Raw genomic sequence first — 21,190 nt, forward strand, 5'->3', positions numbered from 1 at the left:
TGGGTAGGATCTTGTTGTTGTTTTAGACACTTTACCAGTTAATTGTTTGTTATGATACTGGATTGAGTTCTGTCTGAGCAATGTTGTTAAATGTTGTTGGTATAATGGTATTGTACTGCTGCTGTATTGTATTATGTGTTGCGAGCTCTTTGTGTGCAAGACAAATTCCCTTTGTGGAAATAAATGTTTATTGAATTCAAATCATCTACAGGAAAATTGCAAATACAGTAGGAACACAACCGGAACTGAACAGCAACGAAGATGTAACAACAAGTGAGGAATGAGAGTCAGTCTCTGTCTCAGCAAATAGTGGATTGAGGATCTGTATGATAAAGGTCCAGTCAACAATGACGAATACTCCTGTCAACCAGCTGGCTCAGGTTTGCTTCAGGTTTGGCTCTCCACACCTTGGTCGTGGCCCTGGTCCTTATGCAGTTCTTCTGGAGCTGCCAGCTTAGAAGATGCATTGGCATAAGTGTGGTGGTTCTCCAATCAGGCAGCAGCAAGACCCTGGGCTCTTTTGTGAAGTAGTCCATGGCCATAAAGATGGATGTATTGCTGGCTTCCAAGGGGGCAAGGACTTCCACATGGAATAATTGCAGGGGTGTGTCATGCAAACATCACAGGTTCATTAAAAGTTCCCTTGATTTACATTCTGGAATTTTTGCATTCCTTTCGTTTTTTTATTGCTTCCCTTCAATGTCTTAATGATGCAATATTATGCAGGATATTGGCAATTACATTGTAAGATGAACAAATATTTTACTGTAGTATTTTTAAGGCAGTAATGCTCTGCACATACCAAGACTCTTACGTCCTCTTCAGGATCACTGGGGTAGATCAAGGGTACTCCCAGAGCTCAATCAATGCTGTACTGATTTCCATAATGAGGTGAATGGTCTGCCCTACTCTGATAGATACACCTTGGCTTAGGTCTGGCCTGATCATCATCTCCTTCAAGGGTAGATGTCCAACCCCACCTCACTATCCTGCTATGTTCACTTTTCTCATTTGGCTCAAGGTCTTAAACCCATTACTCCTATTGCCTTCTGAAGGCTGCGGAAAGCTCTGACTCAACTTTACTTATAAACTTTACAAACCCCTGCCATCTAATTTTTTTGTAAAAACATTTTTTCTGTTATTTAAAATGAACCACGAGAATGCAGATGTCCACTTTTACTGAAATGTCTGGCCTTAAGTTTTGCTCTGATGCTGGTGATGGCTTCCTCACCTCCATTAAGTCCATTGGAAGATCACTTACCTGTACTGTTACTATCAGAAGCCAAATTAAGTGCAGATACTGAGGTTTGTATTTTTTGTAAGGCAGGTTATCTGAATTGCAACTTTATCAATTTCTGAATTGAGTCCTCTGGTGTTTGCTCAGTGGTAACAGTTGTCTTGTGCAAATACTTTCACAGATCTAGCATATGAGTAATCAGTTACTCATTGAAAATTTTTAAACGATGTACTGTATCAACTGAATCATACTGTCTAAGTCAGATAAGTTGGCTATGGATTCTGGGACAAAATATAATACTTACCTAGAAATGTATAAGCACAATACATTGGTTATTCTCCCAAATGTGTATAAATTAAAAAAGCATCCAGCCATGCTTTAACAATAATAAAAATAGTCACACAAACTTGGACACACAGCGACCGTGGAGCTGGTGCCTATGGCAAAGCATATATCCAAATTTCAGTGAAGATATTTCACCTCATCTCATTTTCTTACCACTTACACCTGGAGAGGCTCCAACGTTCTCCGAGAAAACCTTATTTTCACCGCTTGTACCCTTGATCTCACCCTTTCGGTCACTACCCATAGCTTGTGAGACCATAGGCGAAGAAAGAGACATAGATTGATCAGAAAACCGAGAGCTTTGTCTGAAAACTCAGCTCCCACTTCACCACAACAGTATGGTACAGCGGCTGTAGTAATGGGGGATCATGACCTTGCTGTGGTGAAGGGGCTTGAGTGCTCCAAGGAGCCTTAGAGCTATAATGTCAGGAGCTTTGCTCTCCTGGTAAGGCTAACCATGGCAAATTAGTCTAAGGTGAAGGGTCAGACAAAGAGCAATCCAAACTAGATTTGCATAATGATTCCGTTAAGAACTGCAAAGCGAAGGATAGGGATCGGGGGCAATACCAGTGTGATGATGGCCTTAGCCAACCAGATATGTATGATGGAAAATTATCCAATCTCAGCAGGTTGTCGTGGTGTTAAGAGATGAGTGGGGTAATGTTTACCCTTCTACACTTCGTTTTCCAATCTTTCCTGACTCCTGAGGAAGCATTTCTGCTTGGGAACTCAGATTTGTATAGTATCTTGTTGGGGGTTTGGGTGTGTAGGACGAACATTGCCAGAACTGGAGAGCAACCAAGATGCATCAAGAAATCATCTGTGCAAAACATATTACATATTACACAGTCCAACTGTATGACTGTCAAACTATCATATTTATCATACATTCCTATATACAGTTAATACAAACAAACATTCCTACATATATCTTGCAAAACAGTCCCTCCTTGATATATATGTTGGAACGCTGATAAAGACAAAAGGCGTGGATATTTCCAGTTTTGAATGAAACGTGTAAAACATTACAACTCAAGCAGCAGTGGCTCGATTAAGAGGTTAAAATGTATAGCATCGTATCAGATCAATATGACAGGTTTCTAACACAAAATTGGAGTCTTTGGTTTTCGTGTTTACTGATTTTGTTAAACACAATATGAAGAGTCAATATTCAGAAAATAAAGTTGCCGTCATAGGCTTCAATTCGAGCAAGCTGTTCCAGGAGAGATCCACGACAGCTTTTGTCTCTAACACTCTGGCGAGCATTCCGGGGAGGTGGGACTAACAGCCTTATGCGCGCAGGGAAAGTGCGCTGGATGGCTTTAGAGGGCTGGATGCAAACTTCCTAAGGTTGGGACTAACTGCTTAGAGTTGGATGCTTTCCTGCACTAAAACTGGATTTATGTGGAAATTACTCTGAAATGATCACAGACAGCTTCCTTATAAATAAAGGCTTTTTAGATTAGATTAGAAAGGGGGATTACTCAGATAAAACCATAAATTGTAAAAGAGTCTTTTTGTTTCTTTGCTTAATTTTTGGCTATAAAATAGCGGCTTTACATTTTTTTTTATTATTATTATTATTTTAAGCAAACAATAACAACAGTATTACACAAACATCTTTTCTTCTTAATCTTATTTGGAGGTGTTGTGTAGGAGGAGTTTGTTTAAACTCGGCGAGACAAGGACTTTTTTCTCCCCTATAAAAAGAACATTGGAACCACTCAATTCATTGAAAAGCATCGAATGAGCCTGACCGCACTGAACAGGTAGGCATCCGAATTAGTGGGCTGAGTGTTCTTATTCGTGTTCAAGATACTGTAAAGGGTGGTCTGCTAATATTCTATAATATTATAAGTTATTTGTTTTAAAAATGTTAAACCGGCAAACAGCATAGCTCTACTTAATAATTCACATGATTGTATTTGTTATATACAGTATATATGTTTTATAGTATAAACAAATAATTCTGTTTTTTTCCTCGGTGGTATTACTGTATGTACAGTACAAATTATGCAAATACACTAAAAAGGCGAGAAGATAAACATTGTTTCATGACTTAATTATTTTCCATATATATATAAAGACTAGTGAGCGTTTTGTTTTCGCGTTTATTTGATATAGTTTAATAAACGTATCAACTGATTTCTTCGCCGCTCTGGATGAAAACAAAGCTTTCTTAAAAATGGGTTGTAGTAAGTCAGGTAGTCTAAATAAATACGATTTAGGCAAAGTAGCGATTTACGAGCTGTTTTAACGTGTCAGTTGCGGTGGAGGCTCCTGCTCCTGGATTTTTGTTTTAACCTGGTCTCTTACAACGACAACTATACAATATACCAGAGCGCTAAACGATTTCAATTAAAAAACAAACAAACCTGGTCCTGAATTATTATCGTTCTAAACTATTTAACTCAGAAGCCTTTAAAACAAGCTTATGCAGAAATACGTCATGTTGACTTTTTAATAGTTATGTTTAAGGGGCTATGGAGTTTCCAAACTTTAATATTACAGTATAACGTGCACACTAGGTATTTTGCAGTGGCTGAATATATGACCATTTAATGGTCAAATAGTTTTGAGGTTTGGTGTAATGATTAGAAGGTATTCAGTCTGAAATTGTCGTAATTTAGGTCTTAACTCTAAATTAAATGTTAATGAAGAAATATTTTTCACCTTTATAATAAACTCATAATCATGCGTCCAGGGGCCACATAGGCCCTAAAGAGCTGGAAGGTTTTGTGAAAATTATTATTATTATATTTTTTTCCACGTTCCACGTTCCAAGTCCACGTTGAAGAATAGAAAGGAGAAATGCAATGTTTCGGATGTAGAGTCCTCTTCAAGTGTAGTCTCTAGAGCCAAAAGTTGTTTCTTCTTTATTCTTTTTACTTTTCACTGGGTAATTCATCTCTACTTGTTGCTTTGTAGCCACCACATGCTGATGTACTGTAGCTCCACTTTCAAATTTCCTGCAATACTATGTATTTTTATATTTACAGAAATTGGCATGACAATTTCAAAGCGCTTAGACCTAGAGAGTTACTTAGCTTTTAACAGAGAACATCATACTACAAAAAGAAGTGTTGTAAGCTATTGACCTTCCTTGGAGATCATGCCATTGTTGACGCATACCTTTTTTAATCACTGAAATATGCAATATTGAAGAATATTGACTATGGAATATACTGTATAAGAATTGCATTTAACTAAGATACTTTGCACGATTACTGAACTACGTTTCGTAGAGTCTGTAAATCGAAGCATCGACATTAAATACAAGTCCGTAGGTGTACAGTACATCAAAACAGTGACAAATCTGCTAGCTTTATCCATTTTTCCACAGTTAAAATAAAGCACCTGACCAGTGAGTCTTTAGCCACGGTATTGGCTAGATAATAAGTAACTAAACAGACTTGGGTCATCACACTTGCTGTTTTTAGTACTCTCATGTTTAATCATTGCAATAATTCAATATACACAAGTTTCTATAGCACTTAGCATTTCTGGGAAAGTGATTATTATTATTGAGAACAGCTGTGAAAACATGGCTTAACACTGGTGTCATATTGAGCTACATATCATCCACTGAAAAAGAAGCCACACAGCTTCATGCCACTTAAACCTAGACCACTCTAACCTGAAACTGAAGTTCCGCAAATAAAGAAATGAGAAGCCTTCTGGACACCTCATTTCTAATTTCCTGATTTGTTTTCATTTTATCTATGATTACAGATGACATTTGACATTCTACAAAATGAAAATGACATGAAAATATGTAGCCTGTTGTTCAACGTTTTCATTCATAACAAAAGTACTTTAACATGCATTTGAAACTGCTGTTTCTTGAATGAAACAGAAGGATGTAAAGTAAAAACTTTACTTTACCTCATGTAAAGTAAAAACTTAAGAAGGTTACAGACAAAGGAAGACCATTTCATTCATTCTTCTCATTGATTTGTTGCAAAGAGTTTCGCTGTGGGAGACTGGAATAAGGTACTTTCATCAACGCCTCTCTGAAGTAGTGATTTCTGGTCAATTAGCTACTAAAAAGCAAATGACATATGTGATGCAAATGGCTTCTCTCATTTGTAGCCTTTCTTCCTAACTGTAAAAACTAAGATTATCCATCACCAAAGAAATTCTACAATTTTATAAAGCAGACAGATTTTTCTGCTTTATATCAACATACAGTGCTGCCAATAAAATATTTTTTGTCAGTATACTGTACATCTAGAATTGTTGGACTTGGTTATGTTAGACTTTTATTCTAAATATAATTTTATATATTGCCCTTAAAAGTAGCATCTCAAAGTGCTTTGCAGCAGGTGTGAAAAAAACAAAAGTAAAACACTTACAAGAAGAGTTACAAAATAAACACAAAAAGTGCAGAAGATAAATGATCTTTCCAAATTCGAACATACACAGACAGGAACTAGGTACTGTAAAAGCCTTTCTGAAAAGAAAGGTTTGGAGTCTGGATGCACTCAGGGTTGGTGACTCTCTGAAATCCTTGGGCTTTGGGGTGTAAGAGAAGGCCCTGTCACCCATAGAGTGTAAACGAAGTTTGCAAGGTGAGAAATAGACAGATAATAAGTGAGATACTGTATGTACTGAGGTGAAAATGAGGACTTTGAAGTCGACTCAATCTGATAGGAAGCCAGTGCAAGGACTCCAAGACAGGCATAATGGGATTGCTTGCAAGCAACTCAATAAGGATTCTGACTGCTGAATTGGAATATACAGTACTGAAGTTTGTTTAGTATAGGTTTAGATACCCGAGCAAGTAGGGCTCTGCAGTGGTCAGTTTTAGAAAAAAAAAAACAGATGTGTTGACCAGATTTTATTCAACAGCCAGAAACACCATAGGACACGGTCTGGTGATATTTCTGAGATGGAAGATGTTTTTACAATTTTCTTCACATGAGAGTCAGAAGTCAAGACAGGATCAAATATTACTCCTAAATTCTTTTATTTTGATTTAAATTCAACCACAGTGTCTTCCTAACAGTTAGGGTTACTGCATTGGGTAGCATTGGTGACAGGAGGTGCCGAGTAGCATGACCATAGTCTTGTCGCAGTTTAAATGAAGGAAATTTTGAGTCATACAGGATTGTATATCAGAGATATATCAGAAAATGCAGAGACAGCTACAGTACAGTACTTCAATTTCAAGTTTAGTATGGGCATAGCTTTTAGTGTCATCACCATAGAAGTGATAATTCAGACCATGCGATTTTAATATCTGACCAAGTGAGCATCACATGTTAATGCTGACTAGCAGGGGGCCCAGTATCAACCCTTGGAGAACACCAGCCTTAATGAACCATAATCCCCACAAGAAACTAAGTGTCAGCAATCAGTTAGATAAGAGGTGAACCATTTAAGAACAATGTCAGAAACTCCAAATGCCGTCTGAAGATGGGAGAGTAAAATGTGATGATTAACAATGTCAAAAGCAGCACTTAAGTTTAGGAGAATTAGGATAGAGATCCGGAATCAGCAACCAAAATACAGTAAGATAGTAACTTTTAAGAAGGGCGATGTCTATACTGTGTAACTGCCTGAAACCAGATTGGAAGGATTCGAAGAAGAAACAGTATGTGTAATGAGGTGATTGTTAAATTGTATTGCAACAGCATTTTCTAAAATTAGATATAGGATGAAAATTGTTTAGGTTGTTATGAGCCATGTTTGGTTTTTTAGGCACAGGCAAAACTGAAGCTGTTTTTAAAGCCCTGGGTGCCACTCTAGTGCTAAGGTACTGCTTTGTTAAGTTGAGGACAATAGGACAGAGGGCTGGAAGAAAGGACTGAAATCGAACAGAAGGATCTAGCAGAGAGATAGTGGGTTTCTTACGCAATACCAATTTTCTAAGGCATGCAGCATCAAGGAGAAAGAAACAAGAAAGAGGAGAACCTTAAAAAATATCAAATCAAGTGGCTTGCTTTGAAAATTGCTGTGCTAAAACAGTCCTCGCATTATATTCCAATTATGCAACCACAGGATTCAAATACACTGAAATAGTAAACCAAATTAGAGCGGTCTTGCTGTTAGAGAATAATGAAGGACAATCAAGTAAGAGTTGGTAGAAGAAAACAATACTCAAAGTGCAGAAAAACACTGACATGTTAGTATTCTATTTTTGCTCACTGTCTTATTCTTTGATTTAGTTTTTTTTAAATATCTACAGTTATGTTTCATTACATTCATACATACAGTTCTTTTCTTTACAGCCAGCAGTTACACAGTTGTGAACCTGGTCAGTACCTGGATGGGAGACCTCCTGGGAAAAGCTAAGGTTGCTGCTGGAAGAGGTGTTACTGGGACCAGTAGGAAGCGCTCACCATGCAGTCCGTGTGGGTACTAATGCACTAGTATAGTGGTGAAGACACTGTTCTGTTAAAAAATGCGGTGTCCTTCGGATGAGACCTAAAACCGAGGCTGGGACTCTCCAAAGTCATTAGAAATCCTAGGGTGTTTCTCTAGGATTCTCTGGGAAAAGATTAGGGGTGTAACCCTGGAGTCTTGGCCAAACATTCGCCTGGCCTTTACTGATCTTGACTTCCTAATAGTCCCTGTCTATGAGTAGGCTTCATTACTCTGTTCTCCTCCCCACTGATAGCTGATAGTGAACTGGGGCACTGTGGCTGCCATCACATCGTCCACAATGGTGGTGGTGGAGGGGAGTGCTCTGAGTGATTGTTCAGAGTGTTAGCCATAGCAACACAAAAATCACTTTCAGATCTTTTTTTACATTCAGGTGATAAAACAGACAGCCAGCTCTCTCATGTCTATCCCACCATCCTCATAATTTCCACAACAAATTCCCACAAATTTGAAATCTGGGAAGATTTGGGAAGAAAAAAATGTTTTGAGCTACATATCGATGACACACTTGTTGTGCCGATTCTGCCAGAAAGAAAAGTGTTCTTAATTGTGCAGCTTTCAGCACTTAGTTAACTACTGAAAATCAATCAATATGTTGACTGTTAACAACTAAGAGCTATAAACTTCTAACAGTTGTAAGTAAACACACTTCTCAACCGCTGTCCTCAAATATATGAAGGCTAATTCAGCTGGAAAAAAAGAACCGCAGAATGAGCTCCATGAATTAATAGGAGCGCACATTTTGAACGCAGTGTGGCAATGAATTTTGTTGATTTTATGAGTTAAGGCACCTGCCAAAGCACATCTGCAAAATACAAACATCTGGAAATGCATTGTATTACGGCCAATAAGCTAGTAAATCTTCACTGGTATCTTAGGTCATTTGAAATTGTTAAATAACATTAGAAATATATTGGAAATTGGAATTGGATCATACGTTATGTAAATTTGGTACTTAGTTCATTGCAATGTGATTGAACATGCTTTCATTTTAGATGCTTAACTGTGGTTCTATGAGTGATGCTATTGGTGATTTCGTCTGAGGCCCATGCCTGGTCTGCCTGCATCGTACTGTCGTTCTGCCTATGGCAAAGCAAGAACAGTAGGTTTAGATGTTGCATTCGCAAGGTTGTGGGTGAGGTAAACATAGTAAACTAGGTAGCACAAGACCATGTTTATCAGAGTAAATTAGGTTAAACTAAATTTTAGTTCTGAGTCTTGAGTTGTGATAATGGTTAGAATGAGGGATAGGACAGAGCTGTATATTTATTTTCAACCCTGTATTTCCTGTTTCTTGATATACCTAAAATTCCAAGAAAAGCCCTTATACTCCAAGTCTGACTGTCTTAGTTCAACCAGATAAATATAGTTGTAACCTCTGTGTAAGTTGATGAGGAATGGCAGCTTTAACCTTAAACTCAGCCATAGCCCAACTTCCCCCCTACCCTAGTCTTAGAAGCCCATGCAAAGGCTCTACATCATAACCCAACCTACACACTAGGCTGAGAAAGTTTTCATGACATTCGCTCTTGACGGCCGCCAAGTGTGGAATCTGCTCTCAGACCTGGATTTAGTAAAATACGACACGTGGGGACAGGCCCTGTTATACAAGGGTTGTGGACAGAGTTCTGTACAACTGTGCTCGCTTAAGAAGAAATAATACAAAGTCAGATTAGGCTGATGTCCAAAATTACCTTATATGCTGAGACGGTTGAGGTCACAAATGAAACTGGAAGTTTGCTGGGTCCTAAAACAGCACTGCACCCTTGTGTGGTGCAGGTGTCCTGTAAAAGACACCAGCACACCAGGTTTTTACTAGATCATCAGGTTTACAGGACACACTAAAACAACACAGTACGTTTGATCAGACTGAAACACACAAAGCAGAGACTAACAAAGGCTTAGTTAGCACATCCCAGTTTGGAAACTGCCCAGAGAGGACAAACTGTGCTCTCACTTTCCAGCGAAAGATACTGGAGACAGAGCTGCACATACTGTATGCTGCACTGGTTGTAGCAAATGCAAGGAGGTTAAATGTTCTTCTCAAAAATTACTGAGCATGTACCCATGCTTTTGTTGTAATTGCATTACTTTGTTGTTACATTACTTTGTGGAAACATTATTTTGGAGGACAGAGGAGATATATTCATTAGAGTGGGGAGTACAGTTTGCAGGGACAGAACAACTCTCGGGAAGCAAAAGAGGAAGTGAGTTTGAGAAGGTAAAAAGTCAGATAGTGAGGAGGGAAAGAGACAAGAAAAAGGAGGTGTCATCTATTTAGTACTAAACTTTCAAAAACTGATTTTAATTTTTCCTTCTGTGTAGTAGAACATTAATGGTAAAACATTTTTTGCTCTTGTGTGACATTTATACTGTAAGCTGCATTCATCACGTCTTTTTTGTTTTAGTTTATAAGATTTCATACAGAAGAGAAAAATACAATTACAATTACATTGTCAAGTCATTTTTAATTTTTGATTTTTAAAATTTAAAACAGAATAGAAAAACAGACAATTACAGATACTGTGAAAACACCTACAAGTATAAAAAGGAAGTCTGCACTAACAGAAAGAAAGACAGGAATGCCCGGAAAATGGTCTTATTAAAATGAAAAAAATGAGCTCCGGGAACAGCAGTTAGTATTATTTTAATCAGTAGGTACATTGTCTTCACAGCTGAAGCTGTGTGATAATGGCTGTGAATAACATGTGAATGGAGGAGGGCACCTTCTCCTTATGAATTCCTAAATGAAGCTGAATAGGAATCAGGTGTACCCATAACTAGTCAGAGTAATTGAAAAAGGATTTCCAGGTCATTTAGAATTTCTCTCTGGAGCCACATGGTGTGAACTTTATTTTTTCTAAATTAAGGAAGTGCATCGTGTCTCTCATTCTTGGAGTAGAAAAGGTGGGGGTAGCGTTCAGCACGTTACCAGTGTAATAGGATCAGACGTCTGACCTGAAGGGCTGGAAATGCTAATATGGCAGACTGTGCTAAATATCCCCTGGAACTGCCCTGAAGGTTGCAGCAACAGGAGTGCATGACTGCTGGAGATTAAGGAAAAGTGCGTGCAAGATAGCTCAGATGCCCAGTCTTTATCTGTTAAATTCACATCCAACTCCTGTTCCTGTGAGGTTTTTAATAAAGGAAGTGAGAGAGGGTCCTGTGAGAGGATTGTGGTGTTTTTTTTGCAAATCATACCCTAACTGCCAGAATTAAACTGAAGAATGGAATCAATATGGGTCTTTTTCAAGAGGAAGCAGAGAAAAAGCAGCGTACTTTATTGTTAACAGATACAAATAATGCAATTTGTTTTTGAAATTATGTTTTTTTTTCTGGCAAGTGGGAAAAGTAGAAAGAAATATTATTTATGCATGTGTCATTAACAGATTTAATACTATTATTTCGTAAATGTGATTATGTTGAACCTCGGTTCTTTAGACTCGTTATTAAGCTGGTGTGATGTCCGAGATATCAAGGTCTTGAAAAAAGATTGAATCTTCAATTATATTGACCTACAGTACAGTAGCTACAATGGCCGATCTGCCCATGGAGTAGCTGGCTCTGCTTGTTAAAGCAGCTCACTGGCAGATGTGGTAATTGTGTATTTACACTCTGATGTCAATTCCTCGGCAACTGATCTCAAAACATTGGCATCTCAAAACTGCACTTTGCGTTCAGGTGAACAAAGGGAAGTGACAAAGGTGTTGAATACACAGTGAAACAGTGCCAAGTTTGGAATCCAAGGCTCCTGTTCCGGAGTGCCACTCTTGGCAAAACATATGCATAGTCTGTCTTCCAGAAGGATTTGAGCAAAATATTGACAGAGACACCAAAAGCTTTTTTCCCCACAATCAAAACCATTCTCCTTCCCCCTAACCCCACAAAGGAACCTGAAACAGTGAATCAGGAGGTGAATGATGATGATGAGGGTGATGGTTGCTATGTTCCAGGATTGTGGAGCTCCTTCCCTGGTGTCATGGATCTGAACAGTAGGGTGCTCCATGAGCGAGGATAGAGGAAAGCAAGGGTCCACTGGAACCAAGGAAGAGAATTCAGCTTCTGCCAGCAGAGTGCCATCTGTCTTTCGGCAACAATACTTTCTGCCGGTTTGTTGAAAAGGAGTTGTTTCTCAATAGCTGGAATGTAGGAGAACAAGGAAATGTCATGTTGCTTGTATTCTGCGGTATGAATGACCTGTGGAGGGGGCTTATCTCTGTCAAGCTTCAAGGAAAGTGCAAATGATTCATTGACCTTTTCTTAACAGAAAGTGAACTTGACCTCTTGTACATGGTGAAGTCATATGAACTAGTTCCCTGTGTATGCTCTGTGCGTGGAGTTCATGCACACGTCCTGGGAGAATGTGGATGTGGTTGGATTTCGGAGATGTTTCTTCTCTGGTGCTCCTGTTGAATTATAACTCTGGTTGGACAGGATGGACTCGATTGCCTAAAATTACCATGGCAAAAAAAATGGTTCTTTCTTGGGAACATCCCTATTCCCCTCCATGGCAGTTTGTTCCTGGATTTTCTAGATGTTATTTTAATGGATTCTGGCTGAATAGGAAATCAAGTGACTGTTTTTTACTGGAAAAGATAACAGGAGGAACATTTGGACTATGATGCCTTCTTCTTTTAACTAACATTTTTCCATCTCCATCCTAACTTAGATCCCTTCTGGTTTTCTAACAGATAGGTCTCTACATCCAATCACAGCCCTTCCTCCTTTGATCCATGACTGGTCAATTTAAGTCAACTTTAAAAACCTTCTTGTTTTGTGTTATCATCTCGTTCAGGTGCAGGAATTCAGAGAAAGCGACTCCCTTATTTTCTCAGCCTTGAGCAATGAGACAAAAAAGACTGTCTGTTACTCAGTGAGATTACACAAATGAAAGTCTGTGCTGCTTGTTTTAAAGAAGTGAGGCAATAAAAAGGGGAAAAACATGAACACAGAGTCGACTGAAGAGCAGAGAGTACAGACAAGCAGGAGACAGAGGCTTTCTTATGGGATACAGCAGGCTGTCTGATCTGACACAATCTGCAAGGAGGGGAAAAGAAGACAGAACTGGATATGGGTTTTCTTAAAGGAAAGAGAAGGACAATTCAACTGGCACATGGACAAAGTGGAGGAAAGGTCAAGCTAAACCCTTTGATAGACCCTAGAGTGTGTGGATTGAAATATGCGCATGGAGGTCACTTTGTCTGAGGACCTGCTGTACAGCATAACGACAATGCCAGTCCAGGTACTCACATACTGTGCAGGAACATGGACCAGGTGCGGCAGTCTAGTGATAATTAAGCCAGACAGATGAACTGGAGTCTCTCCAACACATGTGCTACATCTTATCATGGAGGAGAAAGAATCTTGTGAGGGAAAATATGAAAACATGGGAATAGTTAACAGATAGTTAACTATGGGGATAGTTAACAGGGAGGGAGAGAAGAGAGTGACAAAGAGGAGAAAGGTGAAAGTGACTGGAGAAAAAAGGCAGAAGAAGGGGAATGTACAAGAAAAAGGAGAGGGGAGAGGGGAAAGGGGGTGAGTGAGGGCATTGTGGAGCCGAGACGACAGAGTGACATGGGGGAAAGGGAGGAAAGAGGTTGGAGGAACGGAGGAGAGGTTGGAGGAAATCCAAGTAGTCTGATCCAAACACTTATGCACCTGTGTGCCTCCTCCAGCATTGTTCTGTTTTCTGTTTGTCAGTCTGTCACAGACAGTCAGGAGCATAGGGAATCAGAGTAAACACAGAGCCAAACAAGCACACAGCTGGGGCAGGTAGCCAGTCCAGGTCTTGGAACAGGCAGACAGAGACACAGACCCAGGGAGAGCCAATGCAGTTTGAAAACTCAGTACTGTACCAGGGTAGTGTACTAAGAGCTTGCAAGTCCTAGATTAACTATACTGTACTTCCTGATGGTGAGATATAATCCAGGCTAATAACAGATACAGTAGCATTCTATAATAAAATTAAATTGTAATCTGTAACCAAAATGTAACTTCAATTAGATACTAAAACTATATTCTTTACTAATATTCATAATTGCCTAGACAACTACACTAATAACCACAGTAAAAAAAACAATTTGATCAACTACTGTATACAGTACTACAGTCTGTCTTGATACACTAATCATAAACTACAGTCAACTGCAGTAATCATACTGTAAATCGCTGTGGACATTACAGCCATAAACAACTGACAACTGCACTATATATAAATCAGTCAACACTAATAATAAGCTATAGTTCAATAATACGATCAATAATAAATCACTCTTCAGTAATCATAAACTACAGCCAACTGCTCTAATCATAAACTACGGGTAACTGTACAAATTCTAAATCACGGCGCTACAGTCGTAAACTACAGGCAGCTGCACTAATAAACTACAGTCAATTGCATGAGGTATAAATCACAGTCTGCAGTAATCATAAAATGCATTACTGCTGTGATGTATACATAATTCATACAACACTGCTCCAACAGTAAAATTCTACCTGGAGGAGTAATAAATGACAGCCTGTAGCAATAAGACTTCTGCAATATGTATTAATAACAAACTCAGCCTTTAAACGTTACAAAAATAAGTAAAACACTTAGATTATGTTCACAGAAATGGAAAATAATAATGAAGTCCAAAGTGCTGGTTTGTCTGATATTTGGCTGGTATTGAGAAAATATTTAAATTGTATTATTTTCTGTTTTAAATAAATTTATATCAGTATTGTTAGTAACAGTATCTAAATGTTTCTATTTAGGTATATTGGCAGGGGGGCATATTGTAATTTGAATTTAAATTAATACTTTTGTTTCTGGGTTTAGTAGTTTCAAGCATTACACATCTTGATTTCCTATGCTATACAATAATGGTAGATCTTACAGTTTTTTTAATATGGTGTGATGGAACCAGGTGGTGTTGCTGATATCAGATTTCCTATGTGTAGATAATGTATTAGAAACTGACCAACTAAAAAGGATGTTGTTTTGTGACAGACCTATTTGTCAAAATGTCCCAATATTATATAGGAAACAGAAACATGTATGGCTGATGTACTGTACCTAAAAGTTATCAATCACCTGAGCTCATGATGACATAAAATAGCTCGTTATTAGCTCATCTGGACACATTTATTTTCTTCTCCATCTCTTCAGGTGGTGCGGGTTTAAAGAGAAACCACAGTATACTGTAAAATCTGCAGACATACAGTACTATCAGACCACCCTGCAGTAATGGAAAAACAAAATGTTAATGAGTATCATAATGGCTTGTTCACATTACAAAACAGTTTCTCACATGGCTGAATAGGAAATCAAGTGACTGTTTTTTACTGGAAAAGATAACAGGAGGCAAAAACTGCAAACCACATCTGTATTAGATCTTAGCTACTTATTATACCTCTTCCAGTTATGTGGTTTCACAGGAAACAATCGACCAGTCTCTTATTATTTCAAACTAGTGTAATCAGGTGTTTCGCTACACTCTGATACAGTATTATTATTATCCTGTCTGCAGGGAATGCCCTGTCTGTGCTCACCTGCTAGATCAAATTGCCGACCGCAAAACAGGAGAGGTCACCTTGCATGTAGTTCTCAGAGGGTGTTGAAGTTGGAAGGGTATTTAATTGCCATCTGCCATGAAACTTTTTTTCTGTTTTTTTTGCATGACTGCAAGCTCTTAGTTTAGCTGTTTTGGTTATGTCTGTGTCCCCCACAGAGAGCTTGCAGGGCTAGCTAAGGATAGCTGGATGCATATCTCGTGTCTGTATAAAGAAAGCTGCTTCTTGTCCAAGGTGAAGCTTAATAAGTCAGAAAGCTTTTCAAAACAGAGTGAATTCACCCAGGATGCCAGATTATTTGTCTTCTTCCCCAGTGGGAACTTCACGTTTAGCTAACTTTCTCAGTGAGGGGGTCACTGCTGCCTCTGGAACATCTAAGAAGAGAAGATATGTGGCCGAGTACTGGTTCTTTACAGTTTTCCACTGAAAATGCATGGGCTCAAGTGTACTGTACCTTGAGGGTCCAACTTCCCAAAACATTTTGTTGAAGAGGTGACAGTTGGAATCACCTATGGAACTGGAATGAAACGGCCTACCAGGAAGATGAAAAACCGTATAGAGAATTTGTTTGGTGTAGGAAAAATTATTTATGACAGACTGTGTTTATTGCGTGTTTACTGCTTTAAGTTTATGTTCTTGCTTGCACGCTGCTTTATGGACTTCAGACATTAGATGGGACAAGTGGTGCAGCTTGATGCGGGGGTGAAAAAAAAAACAAATTAAGCACAATTTTACTGGTGGTTTCCTTTCTTGTAATTAACTGTGCATTGAAACTTTTGCTGGCTTTTCATTTTGAAGTAATGGAACCACCACTGCTAAGAAGTATAAATTTTGTAATTTGTGAAAGATAACTCATTTTTGTGATGAGGGCTTTGTTTTTTTGTGTGAAAGCAAACTGCTCAAATTGTACGTTAACCCAAGAAACGGCATTTTAATCTTCTCAGTTTAGCTTTCACTCTTCTGCTAGCTGTTTGATACAACAATAGTCGTTTATCAGGACAGGGTGCCCCATTTCCTGGTGATTTTTCTCAGTATTTTTGCTTCGGAGAAAACTTTGCTTCTTATTTTCTCTAAGGCACTGTTAAAGGTTTGTAAAAATTCCCCCGAGAGACAATTTAGGTTCAGACAAAGAAATAATAAATAATGCAATAATAAAGCTATAAAGGATTTTATTTGGAGAGGAACAATTGTAATATTTTGGTTAAGAGCAAAACCTGTAACAGTGTTTTTTTGTTTGTCTTATGATTGATACCTAGGGGAAAACAGTCTGTTTATTTTTTACCAGCAGCATTTTTGGTGCCTGAAGGAACTCTTACACACAGTTTATCCCGTACTTCACATTTACTGACTCAATGTTGGTTTTATGTTTATAAAAAAAACAGTTGAAAAATAATTATGCAGATCATTATGAAGATGGAAGCAGCACATGAGCCTACATAGAATGAGTGGATGTTACTATGGTGATTTTAAATTATGACCTTAAATACTGGCCTGCTGTCGTCTCAGTCATACAGCCGCCTGAATAATTAATAAATCAAACACTGTACAAAGCAAGGAATTTAATCTACTGACTATTTAATGAGAGAGCAACTAATGTCTGTTTCAGAGGTGAAAGAATCCATTAGTAAGAATGTGATATCTGTCCATCTTGTGTAGTTGCAAAAGTGGGACAGATCAACATGAAAAGCAAACAGGTGCAGCCACTTAAGATTTACTGTTTTCTTTTTTTGTTGCATGGCTGCAGTTGGTTTAAAACATGTTTAGGGTGCTGGTTGTATATTTTTTTTAGCAGAGTCCATAACTACATAGAACACCCTCAAAGAGCAAAGACTACTGAAGATATGAAATGAAGGTAATTGGAATCCAATGTAAAAGGTTTTCTTTCTAAATTGACCCTTTGTCTGAATTTGGTATTCTTACAGAGGCCAAAGAGCCACTTGTATGAAATCTTTACAATGTTGTACCAAAAGGTATACAATGAATCAGAGTCTGGACTTATTGTAGAGTTTGTGTGTGTTCAAAATGTGCTTCATTACTCCAGAAGGAGAGAAGCAGGACAGAACCTTTTAAAATGGTTTGTGTGGAAGGGACTTCAGTGCTAAATAATAACATTTGATGATGATTATGATCATTATTAATAATAACTTTATTTTACATAGCGGTTTACAGAAAGAAAAAAAATGAGGAGAAAACAGAGTTGGCACAATTAAAAACAAGGATTGGAGTGCAGTAGAAGATTCAAAGGGGCAGACATCAATCAAAGTGAAAGCCTTCTTCTGAAGGCTTCTGAAGAAGAAGGATTTGAGTCTGGATTTGAAAGTGCTCAGGGAAGGTGACTCTCTGATATCCTCAGGTATAGAACTCTAGAGCTCTGGGGTATAACAAGAGAAGCCATTGCCACCCATAGAGTGGACACAGTGTGGTATCCTGTTTGTCTTGGGGGAGTCAGAGAAACAGGGGTTTGCAGGTGGGGAGTACGGAGATAATAAATCAGTTAGGTACTGAGGTGCTACGTCATGAGGAGCCTGATATCTGAGCATGAGGATTTTGTATTTGACAAGACACCTGTTAGTTAGCCAGTGCAAGGACCTACAGTAAGGACAGTAGTAATGTCATCACTTGCATGCTGCCCAATTGTGAATCTTCTGATACCCCAGCGAGTAGGGCTTTGCAGTAATAAATTTTAGAGAAAACAAATGCTTGTCCCTTATAGCTTTTCAGCTATAGTCAGAGCCCCTTCTTACCTGCTGTCCTTTGTTCTCCTGTGCCTTATTTATCTACTAATTTGCCTCTCTCCCTCACACATGAAGAAGGCTCCACAGCTGAAATGCGGTTTACCTGTTCCTTTGCAGCCTACACATGCTGACACAGCTACCTATTTGCACAAAGGATGTACTGTAATCTGTCTAAATACCGCGTCGTTACCAAAAAAATAATGAAGTTTAAATAAAGGGTAAACTTTAAAGAACAGCAAAATCTTTTTCTTTTCTTTCTTCAAGGAAACACAGATACCCATTGGCAGGTTTAAAAGAGTTGTGAAACAATCTGACACATCCTTAGTACTACTGCAATTATGAGTCATATGTGGAAATGTTAACATTTTCAAGCTGCTGTGCATGGCATGTTTTTAATGTTACCCCTGAAAAATATGCCATTAATTAGTTTGATGGGTCACAGAAACATAGGTCGGTTTGGGCTCGGCAATTGAATATTATGAGGTGTGAGGGAAATATGACAGAATTTTCAAAAGTCAAACTGTCTTGGAAAGCCTGGAAAGCCGGCAGAGTAAATAAAAATGATTTGAGAATGAGTTTTGTGCTGGCTATAGATTTGTAATCACCCCTCATTTCTATCATACTTTGCAAGTGACAGTGAGAGCATTGTGATATGATTACATAGTGCAGGATGGGTAAAATATTTAGTATGGTGCAGCATTTTGTTCCAATATTTTTTGTTAGTTTTTACAAACTAGAACACAAGAAATATATGTAAATAAACATCTTATTTAACCCCAAAAGGCATTTATGAGTTGACCAACCTTGTTGTCTTCTTACACAAAAGACAGAATTAGCTCCATGTCCACTATAGCACAGCAGTAGAGTAATGATTAGGGCTCTAAAGATTTAGCTGTGAATTTGTGGGTTCAGATCCCAGGTGGGGTGCTACTACTAAGCCCTTAAACTACAGTAGGCACTTTACTTAGATTGCTTCAGTAAAATTTCCAGCTGGCTCAGTGGATACAAATGTAAGGCGCTTTGGGTAAATGATTCACCCAAATAAATTAATTGCAAAGAATGTGTGACTGGTAGTTTGCCATCACTTACAAAAGTGACAGACATGCACCTATAATTCTGCTTTCCACCTTACAAACTCCCAGCTCCAGGCTGCCTGATGCACTCTCATATTCTCCTTAGCTCCTGTGAAATTGAATCCAGCAATGATCTCTTCTCTTCAAACGTAGGCTAGTACAGGTCACCACTTCAAGTGCTGAAAGACTAATCATTAGGTCTACTGTACCCTTTATATGACATAAGGGTTAAGAATGTACCCTGTGTAGTTGTATCATCATGGATAATGCCTTATTATTATGATCTATTAATTAGTGGTACATTATCCCGCACCTCAGTCTGCTTTGCATTAAAGTGGTGGGTAGTGCTTCTACGTATGTTGTTGTTAATAAATGGGTAACTGAAATTTTTCATCTAACACCTGAGAGAAACAATTTTTAAACAGTAGGAAAGCATTATTAGTAGCCTGGCTGTTGCTCTTCTCTGTTCACTATCTGAAACAAGATAGACTCCAACTCTTAACTGCCACCGCTGGGTAATTAATTGTTATTGTAAGTAGATTTGCATACACAGATGTGTGGAGCTGGAATAAAATTGAATTTGATTTATGCTTTCCAGTACATTTTTTCAAGAACAGCTAGGCTGATTCCAAAACTGCAATCCAACTTCTTGTTTCCATCTCTATTTGAAGTTCTGCTGAAATTAAGGGATGGGATTTGGTTTGGAGTATCGACTGACTGTGTTGGCAAGAATTTGCCTGGTTCATGGAGATTGTGTTATTTTTGCTACGAAAGCTGATGCCCTGAGTTCAGTTGACAGTCGCTGTCTTGCCTGTGAAGCAAAGGACAGACTTCTCCTCCTGCATTCAGTAATAGTTCTTTAATCATCTTCGAGGTGCCAGACGCAGTCTGACTCCTTGGTGTTTTTGGCAGATGTTCTGCGAGATTCTGCAGTTAGAAAGTGTTGTAGCCCCATTAATAATGTTTCACAATCGGAGTGTTGGAACGTCCCGTTTTTTTTTCTTCCGCCTTTTGTTTGTTCTTTCAGAAGATCTGTCTGGTTGATCTCATGAACGGGCCAAGCAATGTGGAATAATTTACCAGCATTACGATCCGTCTGATAATTAAGTTAAGCTGTTATTGTTTCATTCTTGTGCATGCAATGCTGTCGGAGGAAAATTTGTTTTTTAAATAAGTATTCCTTGTAGTAATTACATGGCTTTATGTTGAGGATCTCCTATTACCACCAGACAAGCAGATCTATAACAAAAAAGCTTTCTTCTTGTTTCACCACTTCAACCAACATCTTGACATTATTAAGTAGAAATAAATGTGTCTTTGTTTAAGACATTTGCTGCCAATACAATAGATCTTGTGTCATATGTATTTTGCAATGGTTCAATAGGTGCACCCAAAGAGAAATCTACTGTACTGTGTTATATGAGTCCAAAATTAGACATTACTCTGAGATTTTGCTTTAAATTGTACCAGTTAAACTTATGAATTAGGACTGGAGGAAAACATACTGTTTATGAGGAAGATCTCTAGATTTAAAATCATTTAGTTATATATAAATATAGCAGATGTTTGTATTATTCCAGGTGTTCTTTAAGCACCTACATACTGTATTTGAGAAATACTTGAAGTGCACTCATTAATATTAAATTTGTATTCATATACTCCTTTATATTCAACATATTCAACATGTTTTGGAAAGAAAAAGAAGGAAAGAATTTGCTGTGTTAGCAAATATCAAAGAAGTGTTCTTTAATATTTGTTTCATCGCAGAGGAAAATTTTCTAGTGGAGGGTTTTAGGTCTTGTCATTGTTTTAGTCTGTCTCGTTTCAAAATCCTTCAAAATGGCAGCACCCTGATC

At 38.2% G+C, this 21,190-nt stretch overlaps 1 protein-coding gene across 1 annotated transcript in view; it reads left to right on the forward strand.

Annotated features, from left to right (window-relative positions):
* Nucleotides 1–2,906: 2,906 nt before the first annotated feature.
* Nucleotides 2,907–21,190, forward strand: part of rspo1 (R-spondin 1) — a 58,727-nt gene continuing 40,443 nt past the window's right edge. The window contains exon 1 of the mRNA XM_088932271.1: nt 2,907–3,351. The gene's annotated coding sequence lies outside the window, so the exon portion shown is untranslated. The remainder of the gene's footprint in view (nt 3,352–21,190) is intronic.

This window comes from Atractosteus spatula, chromosome 14 (assembly GCF_055471065.1).
Source record: "Atractosteus spatula isolate fAtrSpa1 chromosome 14, fAtrSpa1.hap1, whole genome shotgun sequence".
Lineage (NCBI taxonomy): Eukaryota > Metazoa > Chordata > Actinopteri > Semionotiformes > Lepisosteidae > Atractosteus > Atractosteus spatula.